Genomic DNA, 19,833 nt, shown 5'->3' with positions numbered 1-19,833 from the left:
TAATTAATATATTTCTAAATAAACAAACTTTCCATATGTATATAACAATTATGAAAATAAAAAATCATAAAAAATAACTAATCTTTCTTTCAAATTAAATTTTTTTTTTTAGGAAATATAATTATATAAGTAAGATATTTCCTAAAATATATCTTAAGTTTGATTTAAAATGTTTTCATTTCATTGTCTTCAAAGTTATTATTATGTTGTCATCAAATAAATGAATAGTAATAAATATCACATTACAACATTTTGTATTCCTTGTAATATTTATTCCTATTCCTATGTAATTATCGTTACAATTTACCAAACGTGCCCTTAATAATTATTTTTTATTTTTTATTTTTTATAATTTACGTAGGTAACCAATGTCAATTTCCTAAAAATATGTCTTGCTCTAAGTGAAACTTTCTCTATCTATCCATTTTGCTTATTAACTACCAAATTATTTTATAAACAAGGTTAAATTGAAATGCGGATACCAAATTAAATTTATAAACAAGGTTTTTCTTTTTTGAGAGAGAATTTTAACTTATGACGTTTGCTTGTGATGATAACTCTTTATTATTAAACCAAAACATTAGTCGGTTTTTTGTGTAAGCGGGGATTAAACCCCAAATATTTTATTTAACCATAAAAATTTTTACTAGTTGAGTTAATTGGAACTTACAAATTTATAAACAATGTTAAATCAATTTCCTAATGTTAAGAGCCAAGGTGTGAGGAGATTGTCCAAGAAGCTTGGTGTGAGGGTTTAAGGGTGGCTTCCTCGGATGTGCTGGGCAAGTGTCTTGAAGCTTGTCGTACTAGATTGGATAGGTGGAATAGAGCTGAGTTCAGTCATGTGGGGAGGACTATTGCTGATTTGCAAAAGCGTCTTGAATGGTTGGAACTTCAACCATCTTCTCCAGCAATTATACGGGATTTGAGAAGCACTAGGATTGATCTGAATATTTGGTTGGAGAAGGAAGATGCCATGTGGAGGCAACGCTCTAGAATAAATTGGATGCAGTCAGGTGATAGGAACACAAGGTTTTTCCATGCTAAGGCCTCTGCTTGCCATAGTAAAAATTTTATTTCAGGCTTGCTGGATTCTAGGGAGGTTTGGCAAGAGGATGATTCCAAGGTGGAAGAAATTGTGGTGGATTATTTTCAAGCTCTCTTCACTTCTAGTAACCTTTCGGATTTTGATGAGCTTCTTCAGGCTGTGAACCCGAGAGTAACTTCACACATGAACACGGCTTTGACATTAGATTTCACGGCTAATGAAGTTTGACAGGCTTTGAAACAGATGTACCCGCTTAAAGCGCAAGGCCCGGATGGGATGCCACCATTATTTTTTTAGCACTTTTGGTCCACCATAGGTGATGTGGTGACAAAAACTGTCATTGATTTCCTAAATGTAGGAATCTCTCCTCCTAATTTTCATGATACCCATATTGTGCTTATTCCTAAATGTAAAGAGCCTATGAGAATTACTGATTACAGGCCTATAAGTTTATGTAATGTGGTATATAAAATTGCATCCAAAAGTATTGCAAACAGGTTGAAGAAGATCTTACCGCAGATTATTAGTGATACTCAGAGTGTGTTTGTGCATGGGAGGTTTATCACTGATAATATTCTAGTTGCTTTTGAAACGATGCACCACATTAGTCAAAAGAGAATGGGGAAAACAGGTGAAATGACTCTGAAGTTAGATATGAGCAAAGCCTACGATAGAGTGGAGTGGGTATGTCTGGAGAAAATTATGGATAAATTGGGTTTTGTAGTTAAATGGAGGGAGCTTGTAATGAAGTGTGTTACTTCAGTCACTTACTTTGTCAGAATTAATGGGAAGCCTAGGGGTCACATAGTACCTAGTAGAGGGCTCCGGCAAGGGGATCCTTTATCGCCCTATTTATTTCTTTTATGTGCTGAAGGTCTTTCCACATTGATTAAATCCGCTGTTGCTTGTGGTGAGTTGGGTGGTATTGCGGTGTGTAGAGGGGGTCCTAAATTATCACATATGTTTTTTGTTGATGACAATTTGATTTTCTGCAAGGCTTCCATTCTGGAGTGTTTGGCTTTACAAAGAATTTTACAAGTTTATGAGAAAGCTTCAGGATAGCATTTGAATTGGGCGAAGACTTCCTTATTTTTTAGTAGTAATACCCCGGTAATATGAGGGAGGAGATAAAAAATAGGTTTGGAGCTTAGGTGATCAGACAACATGAGAAGTATTTAGGTTTACCATCATTGGTTGGTAGGCGCAAGCGTAATACTTTTAGTGAGATAAAAGAAAAATTGGGTAAGAAGTTGGCGGGTTCGAAGGAGAAGATGTAGTCCAAAGCGGGTAAGAAAGTTTTAATCAGGGCAGTGGCATAGGCTATTCCTATGTATACCTTGTGCTGTTTTAAAATTCCTGACTCATTGTGTGATGAACTTACAACAATGATTAGGAATTTCTGGTGGGAATAGAAGTGGGATGAAGAGAAGATGGCTTGGTTGAGCTCGGAAAAATTATGTAAGTCTAAGGAGGAAGGTGGTATGGGGTTTAGGCAATTAAAAGAGTTTAATTTTGCCCTTTTGGCTAAACAGGGTTGGCGGCTTCAGATGAAACAAGACTCTTTGGTGTATCGAGTTATCAAAGTGAAGTATTTTCCTAATTGTGATTTTATTGATGCTACCATTGGTCACAATCCCTCTTTCACTTGGAGAAGTATTATGGCGGCGTAGAGGTTGGTGAGGTATGGAATGCGGTGGCGAATAGGGAATGGGGAGCAAGTCCATGTATGGGGTGATAAGTGGTTGCCTTCCCCTACTACTTATAAAGTGTCCTCCTCGAAATTATTTTTGAGTGCTGATACTTGGGGTGTGTGAATTAATAAACAAGGAGGAGGCCACATGGAAGAATGACGTGCTCAAGGTTTTATTTCTGCCTCATGAAGCTGATCTAATTAGTAGGATCCCTCTTAGCTCTCGGATGCCAACTGATAGACAGATTTGGGCTTTTACTTCCAATGGTATGTTTAGTGTTTGCAGCGCTTATTATGGTGCTCTCCAGCTATACAAGTCTAAGTATGGTGGTACATGCTCAGATGACAGCCTTAATCATGTTTTTTGGAAGCGTATTTGGCAGCTCTTTGTTCCGCCTAAGATTAGACATATTGTGTGGAGGGCCCGCTGTGACATCTTGCCTACAAAAAGGAATTTGATGAGGAGAAATATACTGCATGAGAGTTGGTGTGAGGGCTGTAATCAAGGGGAAGAGACGGCTGGACATTTGTTTTGGACGTGCCCAAGAGCTTGTGACTTGTGGCAGAATTCTAAATGGGTTTTCCCGGTGGAGATTGAGCAATGTAATTCATTTAAAGAGCTCTTGTGGAGTTTGTTAATGGATGATCAGCCCAAATTTGAGCTTGCTACTAAGGTGGGGATGTGTGCATGGCGCTGTGGCATAATAGGAATGAAGTTCATCTTGGTGGTGTTTGGAAATCTGGTACCATTCTGTTGCAATGGGCCATGCAATATTTGGATGAATTTTATGCAGGTTCAGACCTCCCTTCCACTTCCTCGAGTTTAGTTGTCTAGGGACAAACTTGGTCTCCTCCGTTGGGTAGCTCATATAAGGTTAGTGTTGATGGTGCCACTTTTTCAAATTTTGGAGCTGCTGGGATCGGGGTGATAGTCCGTGATGCGTATGGGCAGGTAGTTACAAAGTTGAGCATCAAACTCATGGCTCCTTTTGGGGAAATTGAGACCGAAGTAAAGGCTTTGGAGGCTGGGATGCAGTTTGCTAGGGATGTTGGGATTCAAGAGTTCATTCTAGAGAGTGATTCGTTGGTGCTTATTCGCTCACTGCTGGGGTTGTCCTCTCCTCCATCTTCAGTGGCTTCAGTGGTGCAAGGTTTATTGGAGTTTTGTGGGGAGTTCCGAAGTGTTTTCTTTTCTCATGTTCGTCGTCAAGGCAATAGATTAGCTCATCTTTTAGCTAAACATGCCAAGGGCATAGTTGATTTTTCTGTTTGGTTGGAAGAGAGTCCTTGTTTCTTAGAACAAGCTCTTTCACATGATGTACTTTCTTTTGATAGTTCTTAATAAAGTTGTTGGTTTCACATCTTTTTTTTTTTTTTTTTTTTTTTTTTTTTTCCTAATGTTTAATTAATTGTTTCTCATTTTTCTCTGATTCGTTACTATTATGGAAATGAAAGCGGATAGGGACAAACTACAAAGACTTCAAAATGGAAGGATTCCATACGTTTGAGATATTAATTGACAAAATTATTGACCCGAAACTTAATCTAAAATATAAAGTAAAATCTAGGCCTTTCATGTAATTTCCCCTCTAATTCTTTTAATGGTCACTTTCAAGAGATTTATCTAAAAATATATGGGATTGTGGGACTGCAGAATTCATAACCAAGAAATCTGGAAAAACCATGAGAAGGGTGATGGTTTTACCAAGAACAGTAGAAAACGAAGACTGCTTAAACCCATTTTGCAAATCTAAGTGGGAAATGAATCTCAGGTGTCAAAAATCAAAGTTAGGGAAGTAGAAGAATTATTACGCTTAGGAAAATTTTTCCAGGACCAGGAGATCGATATCATGACACAAACTCCAATATTCTAATGTTAAGTCCTAATCATCCTTCCCTTATCTTATCCAAATTGAGTGTGTCGGAGTGCATATTCATAAATGATTACTATGTAAAAAGAGAATTTGGCGATGAAAAATAGGGGGAAAAATATCTATTTAACAGACACGATGGCATTTTATGCGTAGAAAGAAAGATTGAAAGATACATTGGCCAACTTCTTTTTGTCATGTTGGATGGTTACATGATGAGCACAACTAAGTGAGTTTGGCATCAAGGTGATGTTTTAAGCTTTTTTAACTTATTAGATCATGTACAGATTTTAAATTCTTAATTTTTTTATAAAAAAAAGTATAATTATATTTTAATAAACTTTCAATAAATAAGTAATAAACAATCAAATAATTATAATAAAAAAACAGTGAGAGTTCACACTTTAGACCTCGATTTTACAGCTTACGTCAATTTAAGCTAATTACAAAATTAAGTTGAATTGTTAATCTAATTAATCAATTAACACATGCATGGATAGACAATTGTAATAGAACATCCCAATCGACAACACTATCACCCAAACACTGCAAATTGTTTATGAAAAAAAAAAAATCCAAAACTGGGCACAAAACTTCTATGTGGCCTATAGCATCAGGACCAATTTCACTAAAAAGAATGGTTGCAATACACCTTACTTAAAAACCCTCCGAGTTAGTAAATGGCAATGTATTTGAGCTCTTTGCTCTTGCTAGCAACTAATTCCACGCATCTTTTTTCCTTGATAGACACTAGTTCTACGAATTGAGCTATCACTCCTTGGCCACTCCAAGGCCTCTTGAATATTTTGGATTGTTCCAGTGGTTCTCAGCACCCAACAACAAACAATGATCACTCAAGGATACTATGTGTGCATTGGTTTTAGTCTCCTCTCAAAGAATTTGACAATTGGAGAGGAGAAATATAAAGAGAACAAATGGGATTTGGCTCTAGGGTAAAAGGGTTGCTCTCTAGCTCTTCAATATGGGAATTGGGTATTGAATCTCTTGCGTTAGAGAAATATATGAGAGAGCTTGATTGAATAGGTACTGTAGAGAAAAGTGACAAAATTCTCCCAGGTCCTGCTAATCTCACTCGATCAAGAGAAAGGTGAGAGAGAGGCAAGATTGTTGGTTCAATAATAAGAAAAAAAGATTGAAAAAATTTAAACATTTATAGATAAGATAGTTTTATTTATTTATTTATGATTATCTTAATATTTTGCAAACAAAGTATAATAAGACAATATAATTGAATGTTGGATTTTTCAAGAAAAATCTAATAAAAGGTTTTTTTTTTGGTGGTAATTCAAGAGTTGGGAGAGAGAGAGAGTGTCTTTGAACTTTGAATCCTAGACATCTTCATTGAAAATACTAGGAAGTGTCGGTTGAGTTACAAGTTTCTTGAAAATTTAATAAAAAGTCATTTAATGCGTAACATTTTTAAAAGTTATAATTAGCATGTGTACTTGTAACGTAATGTAAACAATAAAAGATAATAAAAAGACTAATTAGTGGAGGACAGTTGGAAGGCATTGAAGAATGTGCCATCATTCTCATCCTCCCTCTCTAGGTTCCAACACCGCCTAGTTTTTTTAACAAATAAAATCATTAACTAGAATAAACACCATTTTGGCAATTTATTCCACCAAATGACTTGTCTCTTAGCTAGACTTTGAGGTATCTAGAATGCGTTAACTAGAAAACCCTTAGCTTTTCTATACTCATTGGAGCAATAGCACATCCAAGAGTATAACACCACCCTCCACCAAGAATATCTCTATTGGCAACTCAAATCTCGGATCATGTGGCTTAATCATGGAGATGCCAATATGAAATACTTTCATCTGAAAACTTTATAGCAATATAGCCATTCTCAGATTGTGACTCTAAAAGATGGGACAGGGTTAATACTCTCTGGGTAAACTTTAACCACTCACATTATTGATGCATTAAAAAACTTGTTTATGGCCACCTTGGCTCATCTGAGGACAAAGGCTAGTTTAGGATAGCTTGTTAGCTCTAATAGCCCCTTTTAGATCATTATCAGTCGCTATCAAGTATCCCCCCATCAGCAGAGATTTCTAGGGCTGTCCTCCCCCCCCACCCCCCTGAAGGCCCCCAGGACGGACGGTTACCACACTCTCTTTTTCCAAAAGAATTGGCATATTCTTGGGCCAAGTGTGGTTTAGGTCATTCAATAGATTTTTGAAAAGTCATCTATTCCTCTTAATCGAGGAATAACCAATCTTGTCCTTGTCCCAAAAGTAGCCCACCCAGACCTGATTACTCAATTTTGACTGATTGGTTTATGTAACACTCTTTATAAAGTGGTATCTCGTATTATCTTGCAGTGTCTCAAACCTCACATCACAAATGTTATAAATCCCTGTTAAGCAGCATTTGTGCCGGGGCATCGGACGAGTGATAATATTACCCTGGTCTAGGAGATTATTAAGACGCTAACACACAAAAGAGGTGGACAAGGTTACGTAGCATTAAAATTAGACCTTGATAAAGCCTACGATCTCTTAGAATGGCCTTTTATTAAGGATTCGTTAGAATTTTTTCAAGTCTCGCCAAACCTTATCATGCTTATCATGAACATGATATCTTCCACCTGTTATCAGATACAATGGAATGGGGCCCCGCTTCTAGAAGTGATTCCAAGTAGGGCAGCGTGTCAGGATGATCCATTATCCCCATATCTATTTATTATGTGCTTGAAGCGCCTCTCCCTTATGTCAGAAGAAGCCATTTGGGACAAACTTATCCACCCTATAGGGTTCAGGGGACAGGTTTGAATCTCACATTTATTTTTCGCAGATGATATCTTTCTGTTCACTAAAGCCAAGGTCATGGCCTACTAGAACCTAAGTAGAATTATACAACAATTCTATCATTGTTCGGGCCAAATCATGAGTACTCATAAATCCCAAATATAGTTTTCTCCTAACACCCCTCGGCGAACAAAAGATCAGGTGATAGGAATTTTTAGCATCCCAACCATGGAACATGCAGGCCCTTACTTATGGACCCTTATTTTCACCACCCATCGAACACCCAATGCCTATTAGTATTTAGTTGACAAAATTCAAAAGAAAATAGAAGGATGGCAAGCCAAATATCTTACTATGGCTGGCCGAGCCACTCTAGTTAAATCATTGACAGCTTCCATTCCTATCTATGCTATGCAAACGACGTTGATTCCTTAGAAATTTAGTGGACAAATAAACAAATTAGGTTGCTAGTTCTTATGGGGAGATACAAACTAGAATCAGTGTTGTCATACCATTAGCTGGGATACAATAACCTTACCAAAGGACGTAGAAGGGTTGGGGATCCAATCAATCCGACACAGAAATAGGGCAATCCTTATGAACCAAGCCTTGTGCCTGTATCATAACCCCAATACGCTCTGGCCCCAAGTCTTAAAAGCCAAATATTTCTTGCGTACGAGCCTGTTTGAGAGTGCCAAAACCCTTCGAGAGTCACATATTTGGAAATCCCTGTTTGACGGAATTCAATGGTTACGATATGGTAAGAAATGTATAGTAGGGGATGGACAGACTATCAGGGTTTAGGATGATCACTAGCTCCCTGGAGGTACCCTCCGTAGTCGCATTGAAGGACCACTCATGCAAAATGACAAAAACAACCGAGTTAGCTCATTACGAGCTAATCATAATTGGACCTTCCACTTTCTCCATGTTCCTCTCCCACCACAACTTGAGCAACTTATTCGAGGTATCCCTGTGGCACGAGTTGCTAGGCTATCTAATATCTTTGTTTGGCCCCATAATAATGGGACTTGCTCGGTTAGTTCCGCTTCAAAATTTTTATACCAACAAAAACATGTATCTCTGGATAAACAGTTGTGGAATTGGATCTGGAAATTACAATGCCCCAAGAAGATCCAATTTTTCTTTTGGAAAGCTATGCGTAAGCGGCTTCCCACGAGGCAGTATTTAGCCTTTTCTCGCCCACACATTATCAACCTCTACCCCAGGTGCAACTCTTTGGAAACAAAAATTCATATCTTATGTGATTGCCCCTAGGCTAAAGAGGTTTGGGGCCAATCCCCAAGGGTCTTGCCTCTCTCCTTTTCCACATGCCCCTACAAGCTTGGCTGAGGAGCAATGTGACTGCAAAGAGTGTAATTTTGCATCAACATCTCCCTTGGAAAATATATTTTCCATTCCTATGTTGGAATCTATGGTTAGCTTGAAATGAACGAATTTTCAAGAACCAATCTCATCCCAGCGTAGCCTAGTATACACAATGGTGCAAGTGGCAATATAATACTTTTTCTTAGCCTGCTCTGATAGACTAATTCAAGTTAGGACCCCGCATCTTATTAAATGGGCTGTGCCAACTGAACCCTACATTACGCTTAATACGGATGGTAGTTCCATAGGTAACCTAGGGATGGTTGGTGCAGGTGGGCTACTGCATGATAGTTCTGGATTCTAGATATCAAGATTCTCTCTAAATTTGGGTATAGCAACAAATAATGTGGTTGAATTGGCAGTCGTTAGACAGGGTCTCTTCTTAGTATGGGAGTTGGGATTCAAGTTTATTCAACTTGAGATCGATTCGGTTACAGTGTTATCTTGGTTATCTAATATAAATTCTACTTACCCCCCTCTGATGTGATGTCTTTAATATGTGATTGCAGGAGCCTCATGGAGCAAGCATGGGAGGTGCAAACGCGTCATATATACTGTGATGCGAACGGATGCGCACTAGCGAAACGGGGAACCCATCAATAACATCTTTTGTTTGTTTATACTACCTGTCCAAGTTTTGTATACCACTGTTTAGTAAGGGATTTGGCTGGCCTCGAGAGTAATAGACTATGTGCCTGAAGGTCGGGTAATGATGTTGTTGTATGAACCTTTTGTTTAATTAATTAAATAAGACCTCCCGTTTCTATATAAAAAAAAGGCTAATTTTGTAAGACTTGGGAAAGGAATGCCTGTTGGGAAAGATTTCTAAACTTCTTAAAGTGCTGTTACAGGTCAATATGGGACTTCACCACCCTCCTACAGACGTGCACCCTCGCACCTGTGACCTATGACCTGGCATGGCTCATGACATATATGGCCCCACCAATGAGTAGGTGACACGTGCATAAGAATTACACAAAAAACTGATAAATGGTATCAAAGCCAACCTAGTAATGTCTCAAGAGTATTGCAATACAACGTAGTGATAGCCAAGAGTATTGTGCAAACATGGTTAAGTTCCATATTAGGTATTTATTAAGTTAGACTATATTATACAAATTATATATGAAAAACCATAATTGTAACTTAATTAAACATTTTGAAGTAGGGTTGACCCTAAGCTTAGGCCACTTAGGCCATTGCCTAAGCTCCCTACTACAAAAAGGCCCCAAATTTGGGGGGCAAAATTTATTATTATTATTTTTTAAAAATATTTTTGGAAGATATTAAAAAAAATTAGTTTACATTTTTTTTTACTATTAAGAGGGCCCAAAGAATTAAGTAAAGTTAGAGATAAAGATAAGAAAAATTTAAATAATAGGTCTTAGAAATAGACGTATTACTAATCACAAGTAATTCAAATAGTAAAATGTTAAAAATACTATAAATTTTACTACACAACTTTTATAATTTGATGTGACAATGAATATAATAGGTGGATTTCAACAAACTATTAAATGTATTTTTGAATGAATTTTTGTGATTGGTGATATACCTTTGTAATTCTCATGATGTAAATTTTATAATATCTCTAGCATTTTTGTAAGCCTCGTGTTACTGATCACATCCATTACAATATCAATTTGTAAGCCTCATGGTGATACTTCGAATTTGTGGATTGGAGCAGATTAAGTGTCTGTTTAGGATTCGCTTATTTTGTTGAAATTAAATTTTTTTTTGCTAAAAATATAATAGAAAAAGTTAGATGAAATAGTATAGTAAAACTTATAAATAATAAAAAAAATATATTAAGACTTATAAATAGTATAAAATAAATTAAATAGTAAAATAAATTAATAAAAATAATTCATGCCTAATGCTCGCTAAATAAGTCTGTGTCGTGCAAACGTACATTGAGACTCTCGTATCAAGTATTTATTAGGCGGAAGTCAAACTGAGCCATATAATCCACATCCGCTAGGTGGAATATGGCCCACGCTTCTTTATACAGTAGCAAATATTTTAAAGAATTTCAAATTTTTTTTTTTGGGAACAAAACTTTATGTGTTAAAAAAAGAAAAAAGAAAAAAGAAGAAGTCATGTCCAATGCATAAAAGCCCCTTTCCACATTTAATTTGCAATTGTCCGTGCTAACTTTGAGGCCAAACTTGCGATGCATTGTTTGCAAATGATTGCTGGTCTCATGTGAAATTGGATTTTATGAACAGGCTAAGTAGGCATATTTTAAAGGGTAAGACTTGAATACAATATTTAGGTGATGTTCTTTTAAGTTCACTTCTTAAGATTTTACCATGTGATTTTTATCTTATGATATGAAAGTTTATTTTTAATTAAGTGGCCATATAGCAAAATTTTTAATAGGAGAACTTAAGGAATAATACTTATGGTACTATACATAAATTTTGTCATATTTTAAATATAATTTTGTTAAAATATGTATGTGTGGATGTCAATTTTAAAGTTTGATTGTAATATGAGTATGCATGTAAAAATAACAAAATTTAAAAAATTGATCAGGGAGGAATGTGTATTTGAAGGACCCAAATTTAAAAAAGCAAACTATTTTTCATATGAAAAATATTGGTCTCATTTTGAAAATATTTTTTTAACCCAAAAAAAAAAGAAAAAGAGACCAAACTGAAAACAACAAAAACAAAGTATATTGTATACACAGGAACATAACCACTTACTAGGGGGAAGGGGTGTGTAGCTAATCTGCCAAAACCAACCCGACCCAACCCACCAAGTTGGGTTGGTTTTTAAGAGTTGGTGGGTTGGGTTGGGTTGGGTTGGTTTTTTTTTTTTTTTTCAGTGGAGGGGATGCAAAAATCTATTTTGAGTCTCTAGTACCTATGAGCTCGAAGGGAAAGCAAGTGGACTGGTCAATCTCCACCTTGCTTATAGATAGTTTAGTTAATAAATACTTAATCTCAAGTGGTACTAGTATATTGAAGGCTAAAGAAGTGTTGCCACTTTGTCTATGGACCGCTAGTATCTCAAGGTTCTCAATGCTATCCATGTCATTGGCTGGAGTCAGGGCTCTCACCCCAACCCATCTAGTTTCTTTCCCTCTTCTAGAATTAATTTTAAAATTACATTTAATTTTAGCAATCTTATTAATAATTTTGTTTTTAAACCACAACATACTTAAACTTTGAGATTTAGAAAACAAAAGAAAAAAAAAGGGGAGACAAATAGAAGTTTTGTATAAATAGGAGAGAGGATCACGTGTTGGATGATTGAAGGCTAATTATTTGCTATCACATGTCCACAGTGCAAAATTAATCTTTTGTAGAATTAATTTTTTAAAAATTATAATTTTTGGATCAATCTATTGCTTCCAATACAAAAATTGATCTTGATTTTTTATATAACTCTCATTCTTAAAGGTAATTTTTTTTTTTTTGTTCATATTCTGGCCACTTTGAGATGAAATCCTTGTTTTTTTTTTCCTTGAGTATACATATATACTATTTTTGACAGGTATAATTTATAATTTCCAAACACGCATAAAACCCACTTAGTTTAACATCTCTCAAATCAATTAAGCTTGTTAGTTTATAGATAGCAGCTTATGCTAAGTTGTCTTCATGATATTTAGAAAATCCAAGATTCATACAACTTAACCAATTAAGCTTGTTAGTTCATAGATAGTTGTTCTCCATAATACTAGACAAGACAACCCATGTCTTCTGGCATTGGATTCCATTTAGATAAAAATAGGCAGTGAAATGAACCATTTTGGATAAAATTAAATGGATTATGTACTCATAAAAACGAAGTTAATGTTGGGCTAGACTAATCGAAATGGTAGCTGGTCTACACCTGTGAAATGGTCAATCTTCTCGACCCCTTTTTGTGCTAACAAGCTGTGAATTTATAAATTAATTATTCGAGTTTACAATACTTGTAAACAATCTTTGCCATTAAGATCTGTTGGGCAATCAACTTATTATCTCTGAAGAAAAAGGGGAAAAGGGAAAGAGATCAGGTTTGTGGGTCAACCTTGGTTGTCTTCACATAACTAAGGCGACCACAGAGAACTTTCGATACTTCGTAGTATGCAAGTATTGAATTTCACCTAACAAAAGAAGAAAAGAAGCCGGGGAGGTGGGGGTGGGGGAACTTTCTTTAATGAGAAACTGTAGGGACGAAAATTTTTGTGTCACAGTTATTGTCAAAATTCTGAAATGGTGGACAATGAGTGGTGGAAAAAATAAGCGATGGATCAATGAGAAATAATTTTACGCACCACTTCAAAAAATTGACAAATAGTATGTTCATAAAAAGAACTATTACTTAATTTTTGGGCTTTCTTGGTCATTGACAATATAAGAGGTGGGGTGGGGGGTCGTTGATAACAACTTGTGATGTCTACCAATTTCCAAGTAATGCACTAAAGTTATAACTTAAATTTACATTACCTTTTCTCTTTCCTTACACTCATGTAAAGAAAACTTTTCTCTTAAGGTTTGTGCTCAAATGACACACAATTCCTAACTTTTGTCCGAATTTCAAGCTAACAGAATCTGATTGAAGTTAGATCTTTTTCTTTTTCTTTTTGGTGTGTGCCTTTTTGAAAAGGTGCATCCACCTTGAATCATAATCCAAAAATTATATATAAAAGAAATCTGTCACTTACAATGTTTGTATGAGATGGGATTATGGGCCACTCGACATTTGATTTTGGTACACACTGTGCCCATATCATAGATAGGGGTACAATGATCCAGTGACTAGGCAACCCAACCTTAGAACTAGGGGCTAGGGAATTCTGGGTTAAGGCGTCAATAACATACCAATTTAGGAGTCCGTTTGGATACAGTTAAAAATTGAAAACTGAAAACACTGTAACAAAATAATTTTTAAATGTGTAAATAGTACCGTAAAAATCATATTTAATAAAAAAGTTGCTGAAAAATGAAAATTGTGGATCCGTAAACAGTGTACGAATGCACTGTTTAGAGACAAAAGTCAACAAGTGCGGTTACTGTTTATTGAACAGTATCCGTACAGTAATCGTAAACAGTAAAAAAATCAGCTTTACTTCTCTGAGTAAAAAAAAAAAAAAAAAAAAAAGTTTAAAAGTTTTGATCCAAAGATTAAGATTAAAAGTAAGTTTTTAACTTTCATTCTTAGCCATCAAAAGCGCTACCTAATTCTAATCCAACAGATCTAAATGGCGTTCGTAGGCATACTGCTTCTTTTTCCAACCATAGCTTGGAGATTGCAGCATCACTTTGATAATGTTTCTCTTTTGGGTGGAATCTCTAGGGTAACGTTGTTTACGTGTGCCCAGTGGAATCCCTTTTACAGCCATTACTTATTAATATTCAATTTAGACTATTTGTGTTAAGAATCTTGTAACTTAATTAATACTTATTAATATTTTTATTCTAAAAAAAAAAATATTTCCAACAGAAATATATAAGGTTTAAATCTTTTTTTTGCTTGTTATAAATATTAAATTATATATATATATATATAATACCATTTATCAATTTTCATTTTTATCTTTAAAACTTTATAATTTTGTTTGTTTTAGTCTTAAAATTTTCATTTATTGTCTATATGATCATTTCCTCAACTTTTTTAAAAATAAAAAATGCCCTTAACTTCCTATAAAATAATGTATGTTTTAAAAAAGCAAGAGAAGGTGGGGTAGAGAAAAATAGAAGGCTAAAATACATTATTGATCTATGAAATTTACTAATCGAGCATGTTTGGTCTCAAAAATTTCAAGCGAGCACTATTGGTCTCTTTATCAACTTTTGTTATTTTCCTTACCTATGTGTTTGATGGAGCAATGATGTGTCATTTTTTAAAGTGATATGGCAACTCTTTTAATATTAAAAAAAATTACATATCAGCCCCATACAAACCTGGAGATTGGAGCAACCCATTTTTTTAACCTGCCAATTCAAACCTTTTTCAATTGGTTTCTCTTTCCCAAATCAAACCCAAATCTCTCTTTCCTTGAATCAAATCCAAATTGAACCCTAAGCACACAGTCCCTATATCTCATTTTTAAAACCATTGGAAAAAGTATCTAAAACCATACCTTTATAAAATGCAAATTTTAAATCTCATTTTTTAAGGTATAGCTTTTTAAATAATTTATTTTTAGAAAGGTGAAAAATAAGAAGTACCAAATGAGTACAAATGAAAATTCTTGTATCTTAACAAAAAAGGGAAAAATTAATGAATGTTCTAAGTGAATTGATTTATGATTTACATTTTTAGAAACTTTATATAAGAAAAGGAAAAAAAAAAAAGGATTTTTTGACAACTTTTTATAATAAAACTTTAGTAAAATAATCCATTAACAAATATTCTAAGAATATCCGTTAATTGGATCTAAAAAAAATTGTGTTTTCTCTCTAAATGTAACCCTTCCAAATGCCTAGTGAAATAAAGAAATGGAAACTTTCAATGTTTGGGTGTTCGACTGTAGCTGGTATTGGATCAACAATTCATAGAATTGTTTTGTGTGTGTACACAAATTTGTTAATCCTTGTTTTGAGCTTGCCAAAGGCCCCAAACAATTCTAGTCCAGACCCCAGCTAAGGTTTCCGTACTCCCCCGGTGCATATTATAGATTAATGGGCCCATCAAACTGATGTTGGACATGTGTAGAGGCAACAGACGGGTCCGCGACCCATTAAAAAACAATCATGGGCTTAATAGAAAGAGTTCGAACGACAGTATGGGCTAATTGTTTAACACTGCGCACTACTATATTGATTAAACCCGGAGGTTTCAAAGAAAAAACAATTTCAAAACAAAAGGCCAGTGAAAAAAAAAAAAAAAAATCACTTTTTCCTAACAATGCCATTTAATGTTTGAAATATTTACCTCCAAACTTAAAGGAAAATTTCTCTAGTGACGATTAAGGCTGTGTTTGTTTTGGGTGTAAAATGAATATGGAAACTCCTCCTCCCTCTTCCTCTCTCTTCCTACTTCTTCTCCCTCTTCCTCCCTTTGCCTCCTTACTTCCCCCTCTTCCTCACTCACTGATCTAACCTCTCTTTCCACCGATCTGTCTTCCCTTCGATGTTAATGGTGGCTAATTAAGGGTGGGTTTAAATTTGATCTCTAATTTGTTGTTGTTGTGATGGTGTGGCCGTGTGGGTGTGGGTGGTGGTGTTTTAGTTGCTGGATTTTGGTGACAACGGAGCAGTGGTGTGTTTTTTTTCCACTTCTTGATCTGCATTTTGGGTGGTTGGTGGTGGGTTGTGCTTGTCTGTGGTGGCGGCGGCTAGTTTGTGCTTACATTTTCTAGAAATAAGTTTTTACATGCAAGACCAAACACTAAAAACTATTCTTTGGCGTATTTTCTAGAAAGCAATGAAAAAATTGAAAATATTTTCCTTTATGTAAAATAATTTCACCTGAAAATATTTTACACTCCAAATATATTTTACATAGAGCCAAACATAGCCTAAGTCATGTGATTCAATACATGTAGATAGTTTTAATGTTTATGAATCGCTACTTAATGGAGATGTTTGAAATTGATAAAATTTACCTCTAAAGTAGTTTAATGGAAAATTTCTCTAGCAATGATTAAGTCATGTGATTTAATATATGTAGATAGTTTTATGAATTACTACATAATGAGGAGAGAGAGAGAGAGAGAGAGAGAGAGAGAGAGAGAGAGATTCAACGTTTCCACATAATCATTTAATTATAAAAAATGACTTTAAATAAAATTCAATAAAAAAATCATTATAATTTTTCATTCGATTATTTGGAAATAAAATATTTCTTAAAGTTGAATTAAATAATTGAAAAAAAGTACTCATTTCGTTCTAATTTGTTCGTTCTGTTTCCAATACCCAACTTTTTATGGGAACATCATTTATTATTTTGTCTGCCTTATAAAAATGTATAAATTTCCAAAAATTACCCTTAAATAAATTTATCAAAAAATTGGAATATTAAATCTGAAATTACATGCACAAAATTTGCTCCTTACCAGTGTTAGCATTTTTGAAATTACATGTACAAATTGTAACTTATCTTCTTAATCAAATTTGAAAATTCTACAACTACCACAATACAAAAACTATTGGGTCCAAGCATTTTGGATTACCTCAAATACAAATTCTAGTTTATCTTTTTAATCAAATCTTAAACACCTAATACTTCTAAAATACAGATTCTATTGGCTCCAAGTCAGGAATTTTATTGGTGCCAATTCAAATGCGAATTTTTTTTTTTTTTTTTTTAATGATGGCAGTAAAAAAAAATTACTAAGTGAAAATTATTTGCAATATTTCTCATATGTAAATAGATCTAGGGTAATCCTAATCTCAACTAAAAAAAAAAAAAAGAGAATGGCATGTAAGATGCAAAGTCTAATTTATTCTTGTGCAATGATAAACTTGATTTTGTGGTAATGTGTTCCTTTTTTTTAAGAAGGAAAATTAGGAATTTTTATTAACTTAAGCCATCTAAATCAACTTGAACAACAGAAAAAAATTGTGGTGAAATATCCTCCATCCACATTAAGTAATATGGTATGTTTGTAGCATATCTATCCAGACTATGAGCAATAGAGTTACATTCTCTCCTTGTATGAGAGTAAAGTAATTGATCAAAATTTCTAGAAAGCACCTTAGCATATGGAGTTAGAGCAGGTTCATCATTTGTCAAAACTTTGAAAACTTCCCATGAATCACCCTTAAGAATAGCTCTTGAAATACCAATATCCGAAGCAAATGAGAGTGCCATTGTCACTGCCAAGGATTCGACTTCAACACCACTATAGGCATAAAGTAATTTTCTCGAGTAAGATGCAATTACAAGCCCACGGGTATCCCTGATGACTACCTCAATGCCAGAGTGATTTCTATTCGGAAAAACCACCTAGTCGAAGTTAATTTTCACAAATTTTGGTAAAGATGGCAGTTTCAAGCAGCACCTGAATCGAGTTGCAGGGTGTGGTTGAGCATGTAAGGATATTTGGCAGGATAAAAACACTAATAGTTGTTCCTTGGATAGTTGAGGCAACTGATGAAGAGCTTGGGCCGGTTTATGGAGTCAGACCTAGTTCTGTTGAGTCTAGACCGCCCAAACAATATAAGCGAAGAGGTTGACCTTTCTGCCATGTGTTATCATCCAAGACATTAGCTTTCTAAAATCCTGGAATGTTGTAAACCTACGAAAACCCCAAAGAACCATATTTGCCCAAACCATATCGAGCTTTGAACACATCCATAATGCATGTTATGGAGTTTTTGAAGCTTGGTGACAGTGGTTACACAGTGGGTCGTTAATGATGGTCCATCGAACAAGACTCTGTGCCTACAGAGCTTTCCAAAAATGCTTTTCTTAGCTTGAAAAGTCCTGCGAAACCACCAGGTCTGGTTCCTCTTTAAGGAATCTATAACTAGATTTCAAATTGTAATTACCATCGCTTGAATAAGGCCAAAATAGGACGTCTTTAGAGGCCCTATGTGCGAGCGGCATATTCTTGATTATCTCTACCTCTTCCGGTGCAAATAATTCATCCACCACCTTCGTGGTCTAGTGCCTTGAATTTGGATCTATTAATAAATCCATGGTTGACATGAGAGACCGCTCCTCCAGCTTGTTTTTATGATGTTGGGCCAAACCCACGTGAATGGGTGAGGTTGTGTTATTGCCTCTCAATATGAAGGTTCGACTAGTTATATTTTTCTCATTAGATTTAGGGTTTTACAATGTAGTCGCCACTTATTTAATTGTTGGGATAAATAAGAAAACCAAAATTGAAAAATTCATCATTTTATTAATTTTCAATTGAATTACATTGATCATAGGAAAATTACATGACTTTGGTCCTAGATACAATTTAAGATAAAATACATAACTTTGTTTTGTAGTTACAATCTAGAAATTGAAAATTACAAGGATAAACATTGGTCTATCAACCCTTGATCTAAGTTTAGAGGCTATGTTACAAGGTGGGAAGGTGTTAGGCACCCACCTTGCTTGGTGAAACTGGTCTTCTAGACTATGATGGCCAACATTCATATCACATCATCCAATATGTTATCAATCAATTTGCATGTTGAATTTAAAGTGTGTGTATGTGATAAACCCTAATTCAATTTATTAAGCATTTCATTTGGATTGAAAAATAAATTCTAGTGAATGTGTATGGATGGTGATATCCTAGATTCAAGAATTTAAAAGAATTATAAAACAAACATATTTTTCATGTGGATTTAAGATCGGAACTAGTGTTATGCATGAGCATGTGATGAGCAACCAAAAACATATGAAGAACACATAAAAACATTTAAGAACATTCAAACATATTCATGAGAATATAAATAGTTACTATTATGCTTTAATCCTAAATTCTCATCATGACAACACAAAAAATAAGTTAGGGAAATAGATTATACCTTTATGCAAGATCCATATGGTAGAGGAGGAGACTCTTGGTAGAGGTCTTAAGGGTAGAGTAAAAGAAGAGTTAGGAGAGGAAGAGTGAGTCTCACTCAATACCTTGAGTTTCAGGAAGACCAAGATATGATAAGATTACTCAACTTCACTAGAACTCAAGAGAGAGGAAAAAAGGGGAGGTTTTTGTGTGTTTTGGAATGGAGGAGGGGGGGTTATATAGTAGTGGTTGAGGAAATATGAATGAAAGGTCATTTAATGAGGGTTGACAAAGAATCGTGAACCTAGACCTCATTTTAGCCTTTGGGAAAATTTGGTGCATTAAATGTAGAGATTGGTGGGAGTGAGGAGCAAGCAAAATTTGGTTTTCTTGTAGCTACTGTAAGCAAAATTCGGTTTTCTTGTAGCTATTGTAACAGTCTGTAGAGCAAATTTAAAAAAAAAAAAAAAATCATATCTTACTCAATTTTGATTGGAATTGTCTCGTTCTTGTACTTAAATTGAAGCCCCGAATGTCTAGTTTTTGGGAAAATTAACCTCATTCATAGATTCAAAATATTCGGAGAGATATCAATGAAATGGTGAGTAGAGGTCGTTTGATAGAAAATGATTTTAGCACAATTAACATTAATAGGTCCCAAA

Source organism: Quercus suber, unplaced genomic scaffold (assembly GCF_002906115.3).
Source record: "Quercus suber isolate HL8 unplaced genomic scaffold, Cork oak 2.0 scaffold_173, whole genome shotgun sequence".
In the NCBI taxonomy this organism is placed as follows: domain Eukaryota; kingdom Viridiplantae; phylum Streptophyta; class Magnoliopsida; order Fagales; family Fagaceae; genus Quercus; species Quercus suber.
This window is presented reverse-complemented; position numbering follows the sequence as displayed.